This window comes from Ischnura elegans, chromosome 5, assembly GCF_921293095.1.
Source record: "Ischnura elegans chromosome 5, ioIscEleg1.1, whole genome shotgun sequence".
Lineage (NCBI taxonomy): Eukaryota > Metazoa > Arthropoda > Insecta > Odonata > Coenagrionidae > Ischnura > Ischnura elegans.
In genome coordinates this window covers 89026144-89045632 of record NC_060250.1, presented here as the reverse complement: position 1 = coordinate 89045632, position 19489 = coordinate 89026144, and positions in this window count along the sequence as shown.

The window sequence follows — 19489 nt, the reverse complement described above, 5'->3', positions numbered from 1 at the left end:
TCCTTGAGTGTATTAGTAGCTACGCACATTTCCTCTTCTCCTACATGATTCACCGTTTTCCTAGTCAAGTTTGTGGCAATAATGAGGTCAATATAATTTAGCCTTTTGAAAGGTACTCCTGGGTCCTTAATAACTTTCTTGAAATGATAGATGCCAAGAACGGAGTGCGTAATGAATCGTGAATACCTACGCTATCAGGGGACCCAGTCATGTTGGGCGTCCTTATGTCCTCCATGACCTCTGCGGTCATTTCATAGAAACAGCAATGTAAGGACTAGTTTAAATAAAAGGCCAAGATATAAAGGAACAAAGTTATAAGAAGACGCTAAACGTAAAGTGAGAAAGAACTAAGTGAAGAAACTATAGTGAGAAAGAAGTGGCGGCGGGAAATTCCGTCGGCTAAATACCTCATGGTGGGGTGGGACCGAAAATAATTGTAGTGGGTGGTTGATACATTGATTTGGGAGTGTGTTGAATTTGAAACTGAATATGATCACGTGGAAAATTCATCAGAATTTTCTATAAGAAATTACTTAATTGCATCATAAACCTGGTTTAGGTACGATTTAGTATGTTTGTGGACATGTAAAATGCCTTGGGGCGGTAGTAAGTGCCAGATATTTGTACTCGCATTTGGGGGAAATATTTATTGAAAAATATGTAAAGCATTCCCGTAAGATTTGGGAATTATTTTATTATCCAGTGTCCTTGAAATGCTATGCAAAATTAAACAGCAGGGTAGTGTACAGTTAGAGATTTGAAACTTGGCAATAATCCGAATAATAGAGATTACTAGGAATTGATAGACGTAAGTAAGGTAGAATAAAGCGAGGAAGAGTTCACGATAGGCCGGAAAGGGCATAAATATGAATATTTAGATTAGGAACAAACGAAATCAGATTCATATTTCTAAATAAATTCATAAACTAGTTTATAAGAACTAATTTACGACTGCATGTTTTCAGTTGTCGAACGAATCTCTGGTTTTCTGGTAATAATATTTACCCTAGAAAAGTGAACACATAAATGCAATAACAGCAACAATAAATTATATTTTGACTCTCACTTACTTAGTTCTTCAGCCAAGACTGTAATTGCTATTATGATTTTGTCAGTCCCAATTTATGTGCATATATAAATAAAATAAGACACTTTGAACTGTTCCTCGACGAGGTAAATAACGTAAAAAAACCCTAGGTTGGGCAGAATCACAGAACACACTAAAAAAAGGATAAAAAACACTCACAGTAAGTACTAAATTTTCGGTGGCGTATTACCACCTTCCTCAGAGTAAGGTAGGAGACTAAACTCAACTCATGTCTCCTACCTAACTCTGAGGAAGGTGGTAATACGCCACCGAAAATTTAGTACTTACTGCGAGTGTTTTTTATCCTTTTTTTAGTGTGTTCTGTGATTCTGCCCAACCTAGGTTTTTTACGTTATAAATAAAATAAGTAATGAAGGAAGTCGCGCATACACTGTGGTTATATATTTTTAAACTATTTTCTTACTTGATCGTCCCGGTCAGTGGCGGATTCAGAGGTAGGGAATTTCGGAGGAAATTCAGAGACGGTGCGATATTTATCCCTCATTCAAGATAAATTTGAACTCAAAGTTGTCTTGCTATCCCCCATCACAAGAACTGACCATTACTGATACTTCGGCCGAGGTCAAATTACTGGCTCTAGTGAATAACACTATTTTGGCTCAGAAAGATGTTGCCGCCGCTTTCTTTCGGTCTGGTAATGAATTCAAACTAACGATGGCATTTAAGTGGGGTTAAGATGGGAGTAGTGGGCACAAGCAATATAAGCAAAGATTTGTATTTCGGAAGGAATAAGGTCCAGTGGACGATTCCTATATGTTTTCCATATCTATGTTGCCTCTTCAGCTAAAATCAAATGATAAAAACAATATCTTATGGCAGAATACCAGGCCATCTTCGATCAGGTATTGTAGACCCATTAAATTATTTCTGGAAGGTGAAAGTTAGGAAATAACTGTGAAAGAAGTGCAAAAGATAGAGGCGCAGATGTCTCCACTGATGCTCTTGGTCATCGAAATAAACGGGAAGAAATTATACATAGTATCAGAATTTTGACGTTAAAAGAATCCTGACATTTCATCAGGCATTACTGGAGTAGAGGTGGAATTATTTCAGTGGTTTGGAGCAATTCTTAGCGCACTTTCCTGTGGTTTCTCCATAAGTACAAGTGAATTTGAGAAGTATGCTAAAAAAACAGAAAAAATATACATGCGTCATACTCATGGTATTATATGCCTTTCACGGTACATGAAATCTAATTCATGAGACAAAAGTGATTGATTGCCCCCATTGAATTGCATTTCGTTCCCATTGGAATGCTTTCCAAAGAGGCCCAAGAAGCAAGGAATAAGCATATTCGGAAAATCAAAGAAAATCACGCGCTAAAATACTCAAGAAAGGACACAATGAGAGATGTTTTTAACCTGCTATTAGTCACATCTGATCGTTATGTTTCCAGTATTAATTCGTTGCACCCAAGGCATTGTTATTCCTTCTTGATGTACAGCTTCTCAGGGAACCAATATTACCTGTATTTAATGAAATTAGTAATGTTAAAGAGATGGAGGATGTGGATTCGGTAAATTTCGGAGATGAAGAGAATTGGGAGAGTAATAATGATGAAGGTGACTAATATTCCGCAGTTCACATTCTATGAAAAACTATTTTATGTGTATATCCTGTGTTTAGGAGTATATTTTTGGCGTAATTAGTTCATTAAATTAAGAAAAGCGCATTACTAAAGATTTTTTAATGATTTTCCGCATATTTTTCTAAGTGTTGAGTAAGACGAAATTATTTTGTAAATTTAATTTTAATGTTTTTAAAATTTTTTAAAATTTAATCATAAAAACCACCTTGAAAAGACCTATGACAGTGTTATTTTGTGTTTTTGTCTATAATTTGGCAATTCGGAATGTTTTCACGACAAAAGCTCTAAGTTTTTTGGGAAAAATAATTTTGTCCCGCTAGATTCGCAATTGGGACCACTGTGCAATCGTTTGATTCTTTAAATCGTTTATAATGAATCGAGTGAATCTCGAATCCGAATGAATATTGAATACATGTGAATCTCAGGGTGTCTAGCGACTGGGAAAGTCGGGAATTATGCAAAAAATATTCGTGAATTTTTGCTCCAAGCTGGAATTTCAAAAACTTTTACATCAAATTAATTTCAAATATAATTTTTCCAGTTAAACAACCATAATCTGGTTAAAATGTGTTCGTTGTAATTTTAAGTGCAATATCTCAGTAGAATTTTTTCAGCCGCATCGAACCGTGGGATATCAGAAAAGACAACAGAACCGAAATATGGCTCTTGACTCAAGTAAGATTTGAAAACACGAGGAATAGAATGCCAGGTGGCGTCGACGTCTACTTATGTGGCTGATGCAGCTCCTTGGCTTGGTTTGAATAAATTCAAAATTTAAATGCAATTTGTGTTGACTAACATATTCCTTTTCCCTGTAAATACACGAATATAATATGATTTAAAATCATTTAAGAGATTTCGGGTGTTTTTAAATTCGTATCTATCGCCGTAATCACGTAAGATATTACCTGTAATTTTGTAAAATTTCCCGGGAGAAGCTGGAATTATGCATAAATTTTACTCCTTTGGCTGGACACCCTAAATATGTAAACTTACTGCATGTTGGGTAGCTCAGGCAGCGTCGCGACGCGTCGGCTCGAGATCCTTCCGACTTGACGACACATCCACAACTGCCGTTCACGGCCAACAACCACGAAAACAATACCTTTAAACAAATAAACTCTCCCCCACAAGGGCGCCCAACAAACAACAAAGCAAGCGAGTGGCGATTAAAGCATAGGACTCCCTATGGCGCGAACACGGAGTTTTTCAAGGTCAGAAATCTTCACCTACACTCAGAGAAGCTCTGAGAAATAGTAATAATGACCTTGCATGCCTTTCGGAGAACCGTGGAAACCATTCCCCAAAGGTGTCAATTGAATGTAATCATGACGTATCCGAGATGTTTATAAAGTAGAATGGGGTGGAACTCACGTGCTGCTTCGTTGGTACGTCGCAATGAAGGGCGCACGAGCTTGCCGTCAGCCAACTTGTGTTAGTGAAGCTCCGAAGCGGCCTCAGGTGTCGCATTGTGGACTGGTGTAAGCGGCATCGACGAAACTGTGCCATAAAACCCGAAAGTAAGATGCGAAGATCCAGATCGGTTGGCGGCACTAACTTTTTTTTCTTTTACGGCTCGCTTCCGTTGGATCTCGGCGGGACCCAACAAATCCCTCACGCACCTCGTTTCAATTTCGACTCTAGCGCCTCCACGTGGTGGTAAAGGCGGGCTTGATAACGAAAAATGCTAAAAGCGCGTTCCTCTTGTTCCCCCGCACCGCAGAACTCTTTCCCCTCCCTCTGTTCACCTCGTCTCTTTTGATATCGCCGTGGTATTCCAGTTTTTCCGATCGATCGAGAGCTATCGATTTGCGTTCCGCGAACGTCTACCCGAAAGGGATCCGAAAATATGACAGATGGTTTGTGGCACGAATAGATATGAGTGAGTGCCGCCTCGAATCTCGGTTTATTGGAGGGTGTGAGGACTGGAGTGCTGGAATTTCGCGATGAAGACTGATTCAAATGCAGGCGATTTCTTGGAAAAATGCAGTGGTGAACAGCTTCCTAATATTTTATCTTTTTTTTGTTCCTGATGATAAACCATGAAGTTTTTCGGATGTAATGGGATCTATTAGTGTTAATTGTTTTATAAATTCCCCGTTTTTCGACGAAAAATTGTAACCCTTATCCGTCCCCACGAAGGCTAAAAGCACTGAGGCTGTATTTAACACCATTAGGAAGAATTAAAGTCTCAGCTTTGTTTTTGTGGCCGTGTCAAATATAGAAAAAATCTGTCTCCAACCACTTAAAGGACTCTGATACACCTAAATTATATGTTGACTTCGTGATCATAAAGCAAAAATAGAAATAAATTACTTAAATGTTCATAAATTCCATTAAATTAGTAATTAATTTCTCTTAGCAATGGATTTTTGGCTAGGGATAGGTAAGTGTTTGAGAATCCTCATGTCGTCTATTCTGGGATTGTCGATGACAGCTGGCAGTCAAGGATATTATTTATTTTACTCTACATTTAAAGTTAGCGTTAATATTTTTCTACGTTTAATTTTTGTCTTTTTAGAATCTTATTATGCATTTTCCATAGAGCTTATTGCGAACTTTTTTCAACATATTGCATTTATGCTGCGTGTTTTTGTACTTTGATAAGGCAGCCAATGTTTTTTAATTGCTTATGTTGCACTATCATGGGTGAGGTATTTACCAGTAATTTATAGGCGAGTGTTTATCTATATCTGTCACAGGTGCGCACATAGAGTTTAAGTGCGAGCTCCTCAAATAGTTCCATATCAGTGTTAGTGGCTTCGGAAATTAGTAGAGCTTAGTCTAAGCAAAATTTAGAACATATTCCCTTATACTAATGAGTATGAAAGATAAAAAAATCCCTCTTTTCTCACCATGAAGCGACTTCTATCACAACTCTCAATGGTCATTATTATAATGGCGATTTTACCGAAAATAATGGCTGATAATCACCGAATCACTTCAATCAACAGCGCAGAGAAAATAGTAAACGCGACGGTTCACCACTAGCTATAAATTTAGAACGTGGGGAGAGTTGAGCATTTTTAGATTGAAAAAAAATTGAGAATGTGTGCGTGTAAGAAATAGATTTGTTTTTCTGAGTGCGGTCAATAAATGTTTAAAGGCACTAATAACTATGTATGTTTGAAAAGAAATGGTGAGCAGTTTTCAGGCAATTCGGAGGAATTTTCAACGCCCCAGTGATATAACCTAAGGGCTAATTTGGATACATTGGCTTTCCTTCTCTCTTTTCTCTGACGAAAAAAATAATACTGAACAAATATTCAGCTTAGACTCTTCGTGCGTGTTGGCCAGGAGTGTTTGCTCTTTCATAACGAAGGGTCGGGATAATGCTCTTATGATTTTGTTGGATTATCTCATTTTTTATCTTTCATTGGTCAACATCGGAATGGACGGAAAACTTAATGGATCGGAAAATAACCATTCCTCTTCAAATTAGCTCTTTTGGAAGAATTACTAAAATGAAAGCAGCAATCATTGACCGATGATGACATTAAACTTTCATGAAAATTATCTTGTGAGATAGTCCAATATTGCATATCAACAAAGAACTAGAATTACTTCTATCAGTAAGAATTAATTTTTGCCTTAACCCTCTCAATTTTTGGCGTGGTTTCTGACGTTGTTATGTCATCTTAATGAGAAATTAAAATTTTTAGAAGTACAACACATTCATTATTTCGTCATTCTGCGTAATGAAGTCTTTGCCTAGCAAACATTTTCGTTTATATGGGAAAATAGGTATGGAATGGAATTTTCAGACATGGCATGGAATCGGAATGGAATTTTTGGACTCGCAATGGATAGAACGTGTTAGTAGATAATATGCTTCACTTTCTGGAGCTATGTAAATTTTAAGTTATATAAGTTTCAGTTGTTGTGCATTAACACCACTAGTTGTTCAGTGAACCTTTTTCATATACCTTGTAATGAAGTATTAGATGAAATAGTTGTTCTTCAATTAAGGTTGTAATTTTAAGAACCAGTTTGAATTATGCCAATAAAACGCTCCCTGTACCTAATATTTCATCAAATGGCTCGTTGTTAACGGTAGTTATGTACTACAACTTCTATTCTTATATTAAAAATAATTATGTGATATTTTTAGGTATTTAAATTAAGTAGTAAAATATTTGAGTGTTTATAGGTCAAAAACATAATTTTAGCTCATTTTGCTTTGTGTTAGCCGTGTAGGTTCATGGATAAGAATATCACTCTTTGAGTAGTGTGAACATTACCATATCTTTCTTTGTCTTCGATCAGCCCGTTGAAGATAGTTGTGAATTTTTGCCACGAATTGTTTATCATCAAAGTATTTAATTGCTATTGATTTATGCATGGAATCATGCATCAGAATGATCGCTATGTGTGTAATATTGAATGCGTGGTAGAGAGGAGTACGCGTTGCATACTTGGAAAAATGAGGAATTCACGTGTATCATTGCCATAAAGAATTGGCGGAGAAAGCATGCGACACTCCAACGTTTTTGTTTGTATGAAGAATGGCGGAGGCGTATTTTTCCGCTCCATGGGGTTCTCGAGGGAGTGTATATTTTACAGACCGCGTCATTCCCTAGGGTATCATAGATGCTCTATTTGAAAATTGGCTGAAAATTAGATAACGGGTTAGAAGGAATTGTCACTATCCAGAGTGAGCAAAGTGATGTCGTAACGATACGGATGTCAACCTATTAACTACTGCTATAATTTAAGCCCAACCCTCATTATATACCGCCTCCAAACGTTCGCACTCAAGGCCACGCCCTACCGCGAAACCCTTTTATCGAGACGCAGTGCATTAAACCGCCCTTCTCACCCGAGCTTGTCATACCCCTTCCTCCCATCCTTACCATGAATTTATTTCCCCCTCATCTACGAACGTACGACTTTCCCGTCGCTAAGTTCATACCAATACATCTGACTCATCACCTTCATGCGACGCCACCCTTGGGACAGAATTGGTGGTGCCCGCTCAAGAGTGGATTACGCTAATTAACTTTGATTACTTTGATTCTGAAAATGGCTATAGGTAGGATGTTAAGGTCACGCATTCCTTTTCAAGTTCCTTGCTTGTAAATGATACCCAAAGATATCGTTCTGTCCACTTAACTTTAATTTCACAAACTCGACTACGCATGTTTCGATTGGCTTGCAATCATCTTCAGGTACTGACATATTTCAATTTCAGACAGATATATCTTTTGGAAATACTTTTGGAAAATACAATTATATTTGGAATTGAATCATGTTATTACCTAATGATCATAGTGAGCCACTCGAAACACGTGTAGTAGAGTTGGTGAAATTAAAATAAAAGTGGATAGTGCGATATCTTTGTGTCTCATTTAATAAGCTGAGTTAACTACTTTGCTTGTAACTTTTGTGTAGGGAATCAGAGGACTTCTCTTTCCTTGAAGCAGTGCTTCTCAACCGAAACCATTAATTTAGAGATCAAGAATGGAACAATAGAGGAAGTTATAACGATTACTCTAGTATGAGAAAATAACTACCTTGATGAAAGCTGAATATCATTATGGAGTTGTAATAGTTTATTTGCCCATATTCAGGAGAGGGGAAAATTTCTTGTAAGCAATACGGATACAGGGTTATAATTCGGTGTTGATAAATGTTTAACTACCAGAAGAGTCTTGCAGGTCTGAGATGTAATGTTTGACGCCTTTCTTTCAATGTTTTCTTTGTACTGTGTCTCTTACGTGGTCGATTTTTGATGCAATCATGTTTTCGTTCAAAGTACTGCGAAGGGAGTATGACCTTGAGTTATATCAGTGCCGGTTGGAAAAGCAAATTGTGTTTTCACAGTTACTTGTTTCTTTCTGCGGCCTCGGCTGCGTTATACACAAAATAGGATAAGGATCTGACTAATGTACTTGACCAAAGTTTATGTACACGAACGTGAGTTACGGAGGAAATTTGTCATTTATTTCTATGTCGAATGAGGGACATACATATGCTAATATCTAAAATGCCTTCAAGCCATTGTATATGCATACAAATTCAGTATAATTTTAATTATTTTAATGCATATCAGAATTAAAGAAGGATCTAAATACCGGGAAGAAAATTTGTGTAATTCATATCCCCTTAAAGTCTGCATTGTTTGGTTTTGTTAAGCCTAAAATTTTAGACAACCGTCCATAACTAACAACGATACTACATTACCTTGCATTTTTAGAGCTCCTTGTAATCCTGTTTCAGACGAAATATAAAGAAGAAAAAGAACAGTTTGACAGTGAATACGCAGGGCTAAAATTTTAATGTTTTCTCTTTGGAACACCATTTTTAAACAATAGTTAGCGAAAGAAATCATTAGCTGCGATCTCATTTGGAGTGTTTTCAGTCATAAATTAGGGCCATAAGAATCACCACACCAAATGTTATTTTTTATGGGGGATATCGTTTGGTTATTTTTTTAGAATGTACTCGCCTAATATTTTCGGAAGCCACTCCTCACTTTCGACCCCCCGCAGAATTTCCGTACCAATTTGATGGTAAATGATTGTACATTATCCGAATGACACGATACTTCTTTTGGAGAAAAGAATTGTTTTTTTAAGAATCAGCGATGAATTTTGTAATTTGCGCCAGGTATTCATTTGCAGTTAAATTTACCAAGTTAATTCTTTGATTCCGTCACCGTGAATGTTTAACAAGTAAAAGAGGAGAATATGGAGCTCATCAGGGATTGCCCCGCTGAACTGAGGCTAATTACTCCGCGGAGGGGCAACAAGCATCCCAGTGTTTCTTTGAAAACCCCTTGCTCTCGACAAATAAATGAAAATTTTTCCTCTGTCATTTTCCCTTGAATACACGCTCGCACTCTGCCCAAGGGCGGAGAGCAGAGGGAAAATTAGGCAAGCTTTTCAGTTGAGTACCTGCGAGAGCTGTATTAACTCTGTTTGAGGAACGAGCTCGTCTTTTCGGCTGTGGGGGCAAAGACCACAGTCAGAGGTCATAGGGCACCGCCCCCACAGACGTCCCTTCCTCTCTTGAACTCCTTCCCTTCAGCTTTATCCCGGCTCTTTTGTTTCACCTGCTCCGAAGTGCTACAGCCCTGATTATTTGCACTTTTTGCTTCCTCCTGCCTGTTATTTCCCCGTCACAAGGCTCCCTCCGACATTTTTCTTCCATCTTTCTTTATTCTCTCTCTGTTTCTCCTCATTTCAGTCACTTTGTTGGACTCGCTCATTTATTTTGTCGTTGCTCCCTCTAAGAGCGCGTAAAGTCAGTTTAAATAAGAGAAGAACTCATGAAGATAGAAAAAAACGTGGCCTAGTGTTTGTCTGCTCTCTTCGATGTCTTGGAGCCAACCAATGAAAATAAGCTGTATAGAAGCTTTGAATGAATTACTTCTAGGCTTTCTAATATTTCCAACACGTATTCCATTTTTCTCTTCTCTCTATTTCTTCCATTTCAGTCACTTTATTGGGCTTATTCATTTATTTTATCGTAGATCCCTCTGAGAACCCGCAAACACAGTGTAGACCAGAAACGAAGGCATTAAGCTACAAAATAGCATGAATTGTTGTATTTGCCTGCTTTCTTGAATGCCTTGGAGCCTACCGACGAGAATGAGCGGTATCAAGGCCTTGTGTAAATTTCTCTCCTTCGACATCTAATAGTTTCTATACGTCTGCTAGACGAAAATAATTTTATATTGAAAAGTGAAATAATACTACTATGTACATACATTCCATTTTACGTATTGATTCCGTCTTTCTGTTTATAATTATTTCCCCTTTTATTTCGTTGATTACATTTCCCAACCTTAATATCGCAAAATTTCTCCCCTCTCAGACAACTATTTCTTTCTATGATCTTTCCTAGTTGCTTCCTTTCAGTGTTGTATTCCGATCCATTCACTCATTGCGGATATTCATCGCAACACTTACGCTTCAGCTATCGAAGGATTTGTTTTTTTTATTAGCTTGGTTATAAAAGATTTTATGATTTGTGAATTTGGTTTTTAATTTATTTAATCGTGGTCTGGAGTCTAAAGCCAGTAGAGCTGTTAAAAGCAGGTATGGATGTAAAAGAAAATGGTAAGACATGGAGAAAAATAATTTTGAGGTAAAATTCACAAGTATTTAGAAAAAAAATTAGCGGTGATAATGACGTGGAACAAATCAAATCCTATTTGAAAATGACTGAGCAACTGCTAAGTGCCTCAGGTAGAAGTGACTTTGTGGAAAAATTACTTATTTTGGGTAAAAGTGAAATGTATTAATTTTTTAGTACCAAATCGTTACTTGAAAACGACTGCCTACTTTGCAATGCAATATGTTGGCGAAATAATAAATTCAAAATCGATAGGAGTGCATTTCACTGATTTATATTGCGCCACCCGACTTGTCACCATTGCTGACAAAACACCGATTTTCCTCCTTCCGCCTATAGTTGCTTACTAGTTCAGGTTTAGCTGGACCTAAACTTATCCTTTATCTCTAAAAACATTATCTAGATGTTCCATATCCTTTCAATTATTAGAAAATATTCCAATGTAAAAATTTAGAGATATTGTAAAACAATTGTTACGGTAAGTATAATCACTCAGGTTGACTTTTAGTGATGTCACGTGAAAATCATGGTAGGTGGCGATGTAATTTTATGTTTAGCAATAGTATCTTACACCTTTGATATCTAAGTCTACGGTTTTTCTGCATTGAGAAAATACTGTCACGCATTGCGTATTCAACCCACGTCCAGAAATATGAATCATTTATGACTCGAACACCCTTGCAATCAAGCCTCGAGCTCGGACCAAGATGGGTATGTATATATTCCAAGAGTTATTTTTCTGCTTGTTTGGCGGCTATTTATCTAACCAAGCTTGAAATGGACGTCGTAGTAAGGAGTTTTCCGTCGGCCCACCACTCGAGTACTTACATGACTTACCGATCAATAGATAACCTCGTTTTCTTCTGCATGCGGTCGTGGAAATGGGTTCATATGTTGTGCGATAAACTTTTGAATCCCAAGTCTATCGGAAACCCGTAAGGAGTGAGCTGTTATTCCTCATATTTTGTTATGCGAATATTTCTTTGTCATCTCCGTCATAATAGTTGAAAATTATACTTTTATTCCACTTAAGGTTTTTATTTGTGATAAAGTTCTCAAAACCGTGGAAGCAAAGTTTTCTTCATCCCTTTGTGGGAGAGTCAACTCTTGCGAAATTTACGTTGCGTTTAGAATGCTATGTATTCATCTAAATAGTAACTTGGGGGTCACTTATTGAGTACTTGCTGTTTAAGAAATGCCTTGGGGTCCTAAAAACTTATCGATCTCTATCATATGCCAGGGTATGGTTACGGAGATCTTATAGTATTTTCATATTTATAAAATTAATCACTCTCATTTCTAATGACTGGACTTTTTTGCATAGAGAAGGTCTCAAAATCATTGAGATTTTCTTCATCTATAAACGGTAATTTAGTGTTCGGTTCCTTGCTCTCGATGGGTTGCTGTCAGTGAATGCGTAACATCTAATTTCATTTTAATTTTATGATGTTAATATTTTTGTCAATCGATTTCGTATAGAAATGAATATGAGCTTATATTTATTAAATCTGGGTGAAGCCGACTGTATTTTATTTGCTGGGAGAAAAGTTACACCAACGAGTAACAAGATCCGTTTAGTAATCCTGATCTTGATGTATCGTAGTATTATGGAGACACGGCAATAAATAATCCCGACTTTCACTTTTTTTTTGTTGCTGAAGATTCCTCTTTCAGCATCTGGCGCCCCTTTCCGTGGACAGATTGCCTCTCTTGTGCCGGTTGGACGGAGGGGTAGATAGGGCAGACATGGTGGTTAGAGCGCCCGCAAATCCATTGCCAGCCTACGACAGAGAAGATAGCTAGCGTCTCCCTCTAGCCGTTCCAGTGGATCGCTTCACCCGTCTGACTCCCATCTATCATGGAGAAGGAGGCGCAAACTAATAATCTGTTGCTATCAATCTCGCATGGGACGCTAGCCGTGTTACGGCTGGCACGTACATACAAATCCTCCATCTCTTGCTTTCTGTAAATTTTCCTCTCGTATCCCTTTTCATTAGAAGGTAAGGTGTCAGGAGTAGGGAAAAACGAAAACAAGGCAAAAGGCGGAAAATAAAAACTTAATTTCCCCCCATCCTAGGTTGAGTGAGTACGTTTTATATCTCCTTTTTTTGGCGAAGTTAAAATAAAATGACCTCATTTTATTTGTATGTACATTGAGCCGAGGTCCACTAAAGGATAAAAATGTGGCACATAGTATACTATGCAAATTCAAGTCAAACGATGTGAAATCTCTATAGTGAAATAATGTATTAGTGAATTTCACTTCGCTGTTGTAATTGATACGACCCGGGTAACATCATCATTACGAAAATGTGATCGTTGTTGTTCATTTAAACAGCATTGTGTCCTATTGCTTATTAAATTTCTAATTCATGTATCTACTATTATATAAACTGAAAAAAGAGTGTATTGGTGTGCAGTAACTATTGGAAAATAGGTCATGAAGAGACTTAGGTATGTATGAATGAGAGTGGATCTGAAAAAGGCTGTAGTTTTGGTACTCCGTGGATATTTTAGGGCAAATAAAATTTGAATATAAGTTGTTAAGTTTCTTTGTGGAAAATATATTTTCATTCTTATATTCCATTCGTTGGACAGATATTAATTCTCTTTAATTTCGGGTTATGTATTCATTTTAAATTGTGATGTATTTTAGTCTATGTCTGCCATAGTATCTGGTCCTAATACCTTCACCAACGGACCTAATGAATATATTCTTTACCTGCTCACCCATATTAGCAAGATTTCCTAATTTTTACTTGCAAGATATTTTCAAAACCTAGGTGTATCATTTCCATATATCAAGGCGTTCAAATCAATCGGAACCTAAAGCAATTTCCCACGATTATCTTTAACACCTTGGATATACATGTCCTCTGTCAAACTCGCCATTAATTTCGTAGTTTCTATTTGTTATGATGAAATAGTTAACTTGTGAGGAACTTCATTACGCAAGTGTCGTGAAAACTGAGGTACCATTATTTCTTACGCTCGTTTTTAACATGCATTGTTAATTCTTTTGAATATAGTTTACGGTTATTATCACTCCGTAGTAAGAAAATTTCACAATTGTAATCGGATAAATAGTTAAATCAGCGAATAGTGCTACTATAAAATGAGTAATGAAGTTAATTGGGAAAGTTTGCTTAAAAGCTGATTAATTATCATTAAGAGAGCATTAAAGGGAAAATTTCTTTTTATCGTTCAGAATTTCACAGTAAAATTATATTTTTCTGCTATAAATCGAATTTCCTCTTGAAAACTTCGAAGGAAATTTGATCCATTGTCTACCCAAGCTTGGAATGTTGTGTCACCTACGTACTTACTATGAGTAAATCTTTCAATTAGGCTGAGATTTCAGTTTTCCACCATTTGTACTCGTGTGCTGTAGCATAAGGTTCAGTTTTTTTTAATCACATGCCGGTCCCAAATTTGTTGCGGTGTGGGCGAGTTACTAAGATGAAATTTTTAATGGCCACAATAAAAAAAAGGTGAATCCTAACGGTTGATGTTAAAGAAAATAGGAAATTAAGTTTTATAGTCGTGACACCAAAATAGATTAGTTTCCTTCATCAAAGAAAACGAAAGGCATTGATTGCGATTCGTTACCCACCGATAGTGTATTCATAATATACAAATGATATGGTTTTAGAAATCCCAGTTTAGACGAATGTTAATGGTCAAATTTATCCTAATTTGAAAAAGGCCAGATTGGCGCTCATGCGATGCCACTCCACGTGACCAAACAGGGGCCTAGATGCTATACGAGTAGATAGGAGTTTTACATCGTCTGAGATTACCAATGCATGCATGAGGCACAGAGATCAGGGAAACATCTCTTAATAATCACCTAGTAAAATCGCCTGTTATCGGAAAGTTTCCTTCGTTTGATAGGGTACTAATAATCCTTATTTAAGCCAAGCGCTCCCTGCTAGCAGGGTACTCTGCGCTACCGTTAAGCACGGCAGCAAGCAGCCTGCATCGTAGCGGCGTTCATAGCCTCGCACCCTGGCATCACACAGCAGCAGCCAGACGTCACACGGGCTTTTCCCAGCATTCATACTTAGCCGTTGCGTTTTTGCGCGCTTGAAAATTTTCACTTTTCGTTAAATCGCGAAAAAAAGATATTGTCATTTAAAAATCTAAAAGCGTGAAATACGTACTCCAGGAGCAATAATCTTTCGATTAAGGCAATAAAAAATAATAGGAAACCTCCCTATTGGTCAAAATCACCAATGGCAAGTGAGAATGTCGAACCAGATATTGGGTAACCTAATCTACGTAAGTTCCAAATTTGTCTCCTTCAGATCGCTGTAAACTTGTGTTCCCGTGGATGACACCCACACTCCAGCGTTTAGAGTAGCTCCTCAGATCATTCGAAAAACCGTGAAATTAATTTTGACGCAGAAATTCTGAGTAGCTTTCTTCAATAATAAGTATTTTGGCGCAATAAATAGCTATAATTTGAAAGAACAACTAGGTAGGTAGCAGTAGAAATAATATTTTTTATTAATAACTTTGGATGTTTATATTTAAGTCGAATGAATTTGTTTGGTTGCTATAACAGTGGGTACTATTAAAGGTACAAATTTGTACCAATACTCGCACCATATGAAAAGGACTTGCAGGACTTATAAATGGTAAATTTACCCTTAACATCCTTAATAAATATCTTAAATATCTTCAACTCTTATGTGAAAATCGAAATATTGCTACTTTTTGAACGTTAATGCTACACATTCGTGTTCAGTGGGTATGCAGTATTTTCTTTTTATTACAAGGTCTTCGTTTCTATCTCTCACTCTTGAAACAGTTTTGGTTCAAAGTTTTAGGTGTTTAGTTACTTTTCACGAGGCTGTATTGTACATTTACTTTTGCACAGTAGACTTTTTTTATTCATAGCAGGTGAGGTGAGGGAAGAGGCTCAGAAGATTTTCTGGGACGACAGAACGCGGAAAATCTTTCTGTGAAACAGGCTAACACGTTGAAAGCCCAGTAGTTCTTGGGGTATTATTTCAGTTTATATGGGAAAACCAGGAGCACACCTGGATTGGCTCACGTAATAAAAAGAGGAAAGTGGAGCTTTCCCAGGGCCGCTGGTCTAGAGAAAAGGAATGAGGGACCTGTGGGGAAAGAATGAATGGGAGCGATGAACCGGAAAAGGAGAATTCTGGGAAAAGTTGCCCCAAAATCTTGAGAACGAACGCCTAGATATTTGAAGGAGATAAAGGGAACCGAGAGTTGTGAAACAGAATTTTCGTACGAATAATGTTATCAAAAGGTTTTTCGGAAACGAGAAAATGGTATGTTCCACAATCTTCAAAGTATTTAACCTTAACGAAATTTCAGCTTTCAACCTTATCAATAAGTTACCATGCGGCTTAGCCAAAATTTTACAGCTCGCAGAAATGAGGGCTGCTATAGTCGAGAAGTTTTAGCTTGCTTGATCGATCTACCACTTACGGCTGTGCTATTAGAAGATAAATATTGAAATAATTAATTGAAGCCTTTACATGGGAAAGGAAGAAAGTCAGAAAATCGAAATTTCGTCTTTTCATGGAGAAGGTGGTACATGCATATGGCAATGGCATGGAAATGGTAGGAAGCCAATTGGTACAATATATAAATTGCTACGATTGACGAAGTTTGTACGCTAATATGAGTTTCTCACTGTTGGCAAACCCCTTTTTTTCGTCTCCTGAAAATTCGCATTTAGTGACATACTACCTTTCCCGTGTTAACGCTTCAATTCTAGGATCTTAATTCCTTGGGTAAAATAATTAAGGAACGATAGATAAGTGTGCCATCAGACAATTTTTCCTTCCGAAACCTTTTTATTTCTTGAAAAATAAAATTTATTTCTTCTCCTCCTTCCTTCAAGATCTTTTCTTAATGGATTCTCTCTCAACAATCCCCTCTTAACCCACTAAAACCCCTTGGCAACCTTCCATCCCTCTTCATTATACATAAGCATCAAACTTAACATAAAATTCAAATCAATAATAGTATTAATTGAACATAAACATTAATTTCAAATGTTACAGAAGTAAAAGTTTTACTCGGGTTCGCTGACAACAGAGCGTAACCACGAAGGGACGTCCTTTTTGTTTCATTTAGAAAGCCGGAAAGGAGGCTAAATTCATTGTTTTCAAAGGTGTAATTAATTTATTATAAATGGAAGCTTTTTAACCACTTCAATTAATCCACGATGGAACGAAAATTAAAGGATCAAATGAAATTTTCAAGTGTGAAAATTAACTCATCTCGACTTGAAGTTTAATTAAAATATTAATCACTCTCGGACGTACATAAAACCATGAGCACCTTCGTGTTCGAATTAAATTGATCGATATTGCTCTTCCTTTTTGCTTCCTTTATACCAATTATCTAATGTAAGAATTGAAATATTTTTTGATAATTTCCTGATTTAAGCAGGCGTAATTTTCTTTATTATGTTTTTTTCAAGGTATTTTTCTAATGTTTTATATTCAATTTCGTATCTAATTCCTAACTTAAAACTTATGATTTATAATATAATGGGTATTTTTCAATTTTCTTTACGTAAGACTTAAGGTGGTAATCTAATGTCACATTTAACGTCCCCCTATATTAGAAGATCCGTTAAAATAACCTCTTCATCAAAATTATCCTCTTCATCTTAAATATCCGCTTGAATTCACTGAATAACAGGCATGCAAACCTAGGGAGTCAATGGTGTCCATCTTTATTTTTTACTTTCCCTAATTTCAGAATATTTCAGCTCTACTTCTGAAATTTAAAATAATTTTATCGTCCTTCGGATTTTCGCGTTCATAAGGCAATCTTCACCGTATAATGGTAATTTTGCATATGTGCGTATGATCTCTGTCTATTGAATCAATTTATGTTTTAAAAGTTCCAACTGACTTTGTTTAAACAAAGACTGATCAAATCATTACCTTATCTATCAGCGATATGATTTATTGTAAAGATGTTAATTAAGTGAAAGACATTTTATTGCGTCTGTTTTGGAATCATTTTTAGCCATCCTTAATAGAGTAAAAATTAGGTTCCACATTCTTGACAAGTGGCTGATATTTGAAGGTTGCTTTCTTAATGTTTTATGCGTCTTTCCTTCACATGAAATATCCTAAATATTTTCTTTTCATTACACGGCATCTCCTTCATTCTCAGTTTTGGGCATCTCCTTGGGTGATTTGTGCTAAAGATAACTCATAACTCACTCTAGATCGGTCTTATGTTATCTATTTTGGTCACCTATTTACAAAACAACCATAACGCTATCACATTGAAATTTCTTTAGACCTTTGTCTACATTTTCTGTTTCGGAATTAAAAAAATACCTTTTTCGAAAATACTGAGGTTACAGCTTCAAATCTGAGATACAGAAAAAAATTGATCCGGGTATGCTTTATGTATCCAAAAGATTTCCAGTCGGAACCATGAGTGTAAACGACTAATCCGTCATCAAAAATTGTCGATTGAGCGGGGGCTCTGCGTTCTTTTCATTGAAGTATGCGTTGAAGAAAGACTGATGAAGCTGACTAGTTTACCAGAAAAAATAAATGAGTTAAATTAAAAATGGTAAGCCATGTCGAGTCATCTGTAACAAATACAATACTGGAAACGATTTTGACATAAGAAAAAATAAAGATCACTTTTTAGCGACTGAGGTTATAAAAGAACATGAATGGCGGAACAAGGAGGGCATGAAGGCGCGAAGGGATAACCACCGGATATGAAAAAAGTAAGCATCAAAGGTAACAGTAAATTTAGAAGAAAACGAGCTTGAATACATTTAAATCCATCTAAGACTCAAGTGATAGTGCATAATATTTTTATGAATACTTCATCAGCCAATTAAAGTAGGTTTAGTAGACTGATATTGGTACTATCGCATTTACGAATCGAATCGTTTATTGTATAATATTATTAAAGTTTTAGAGGAGAAAACGGGTGGCCTGATATTTAGACGTGGCGATTGACTGACACTTTAATACTAATCACTGCTATCAGAGCCCTAAAGTTTTAAATTCTTCGAAAACTCTGGCGGATTTCGGAAACTAACGCCCATGGAGAACAAACTATGATGACTACGGCAGTTTCGGTAAAAACCAACGTTGACTACGTGTATGAGCACTAAGCAAAAAATGTTGTTAATTTAATTAAATGGACGACTTTTTGATGCGAGCGAATTTACAACAAATTACCAGTTTACACAACCCGCACACCACCCAAGAACCCGAATGCTTTGGCTACGTGTCCGCTTGATGCACAAATGAGTGAACTCTATTCCCATTTTATTTGGGTGCTCTCGCTCAAACTCTGTCTTTTTGGAAACTTAAGTATGAATGTAGTAGGATAACTGGCGACGAGGAGAGGCGAGAAAGAAATTATCATCAGAATAGCCCAGGCGAAGGGAGCCTTCCACCCAAAAGAAAGATCTAATTACAGCGGAATTTTATAAGAAAGCAATTTATAGAACTTATATTTGGACTATGTTCCCCCATGGAAATGAGGTATGGACTATGACAGTAGCGAAGAAATCAAGGTTACAGGCCTTCGAAATGTGGTGCTACAGAAGAATCATGAGGATCAAATGGATCGACCGAGTAAGTAGTGAGGAAGTCCTAAGAAGAGTAGAAGACGAGAGATGCCTTATGAAAACCTTGACAAGAAGACGAAACAACCTCGTAGGTCTTGAAATATGATGG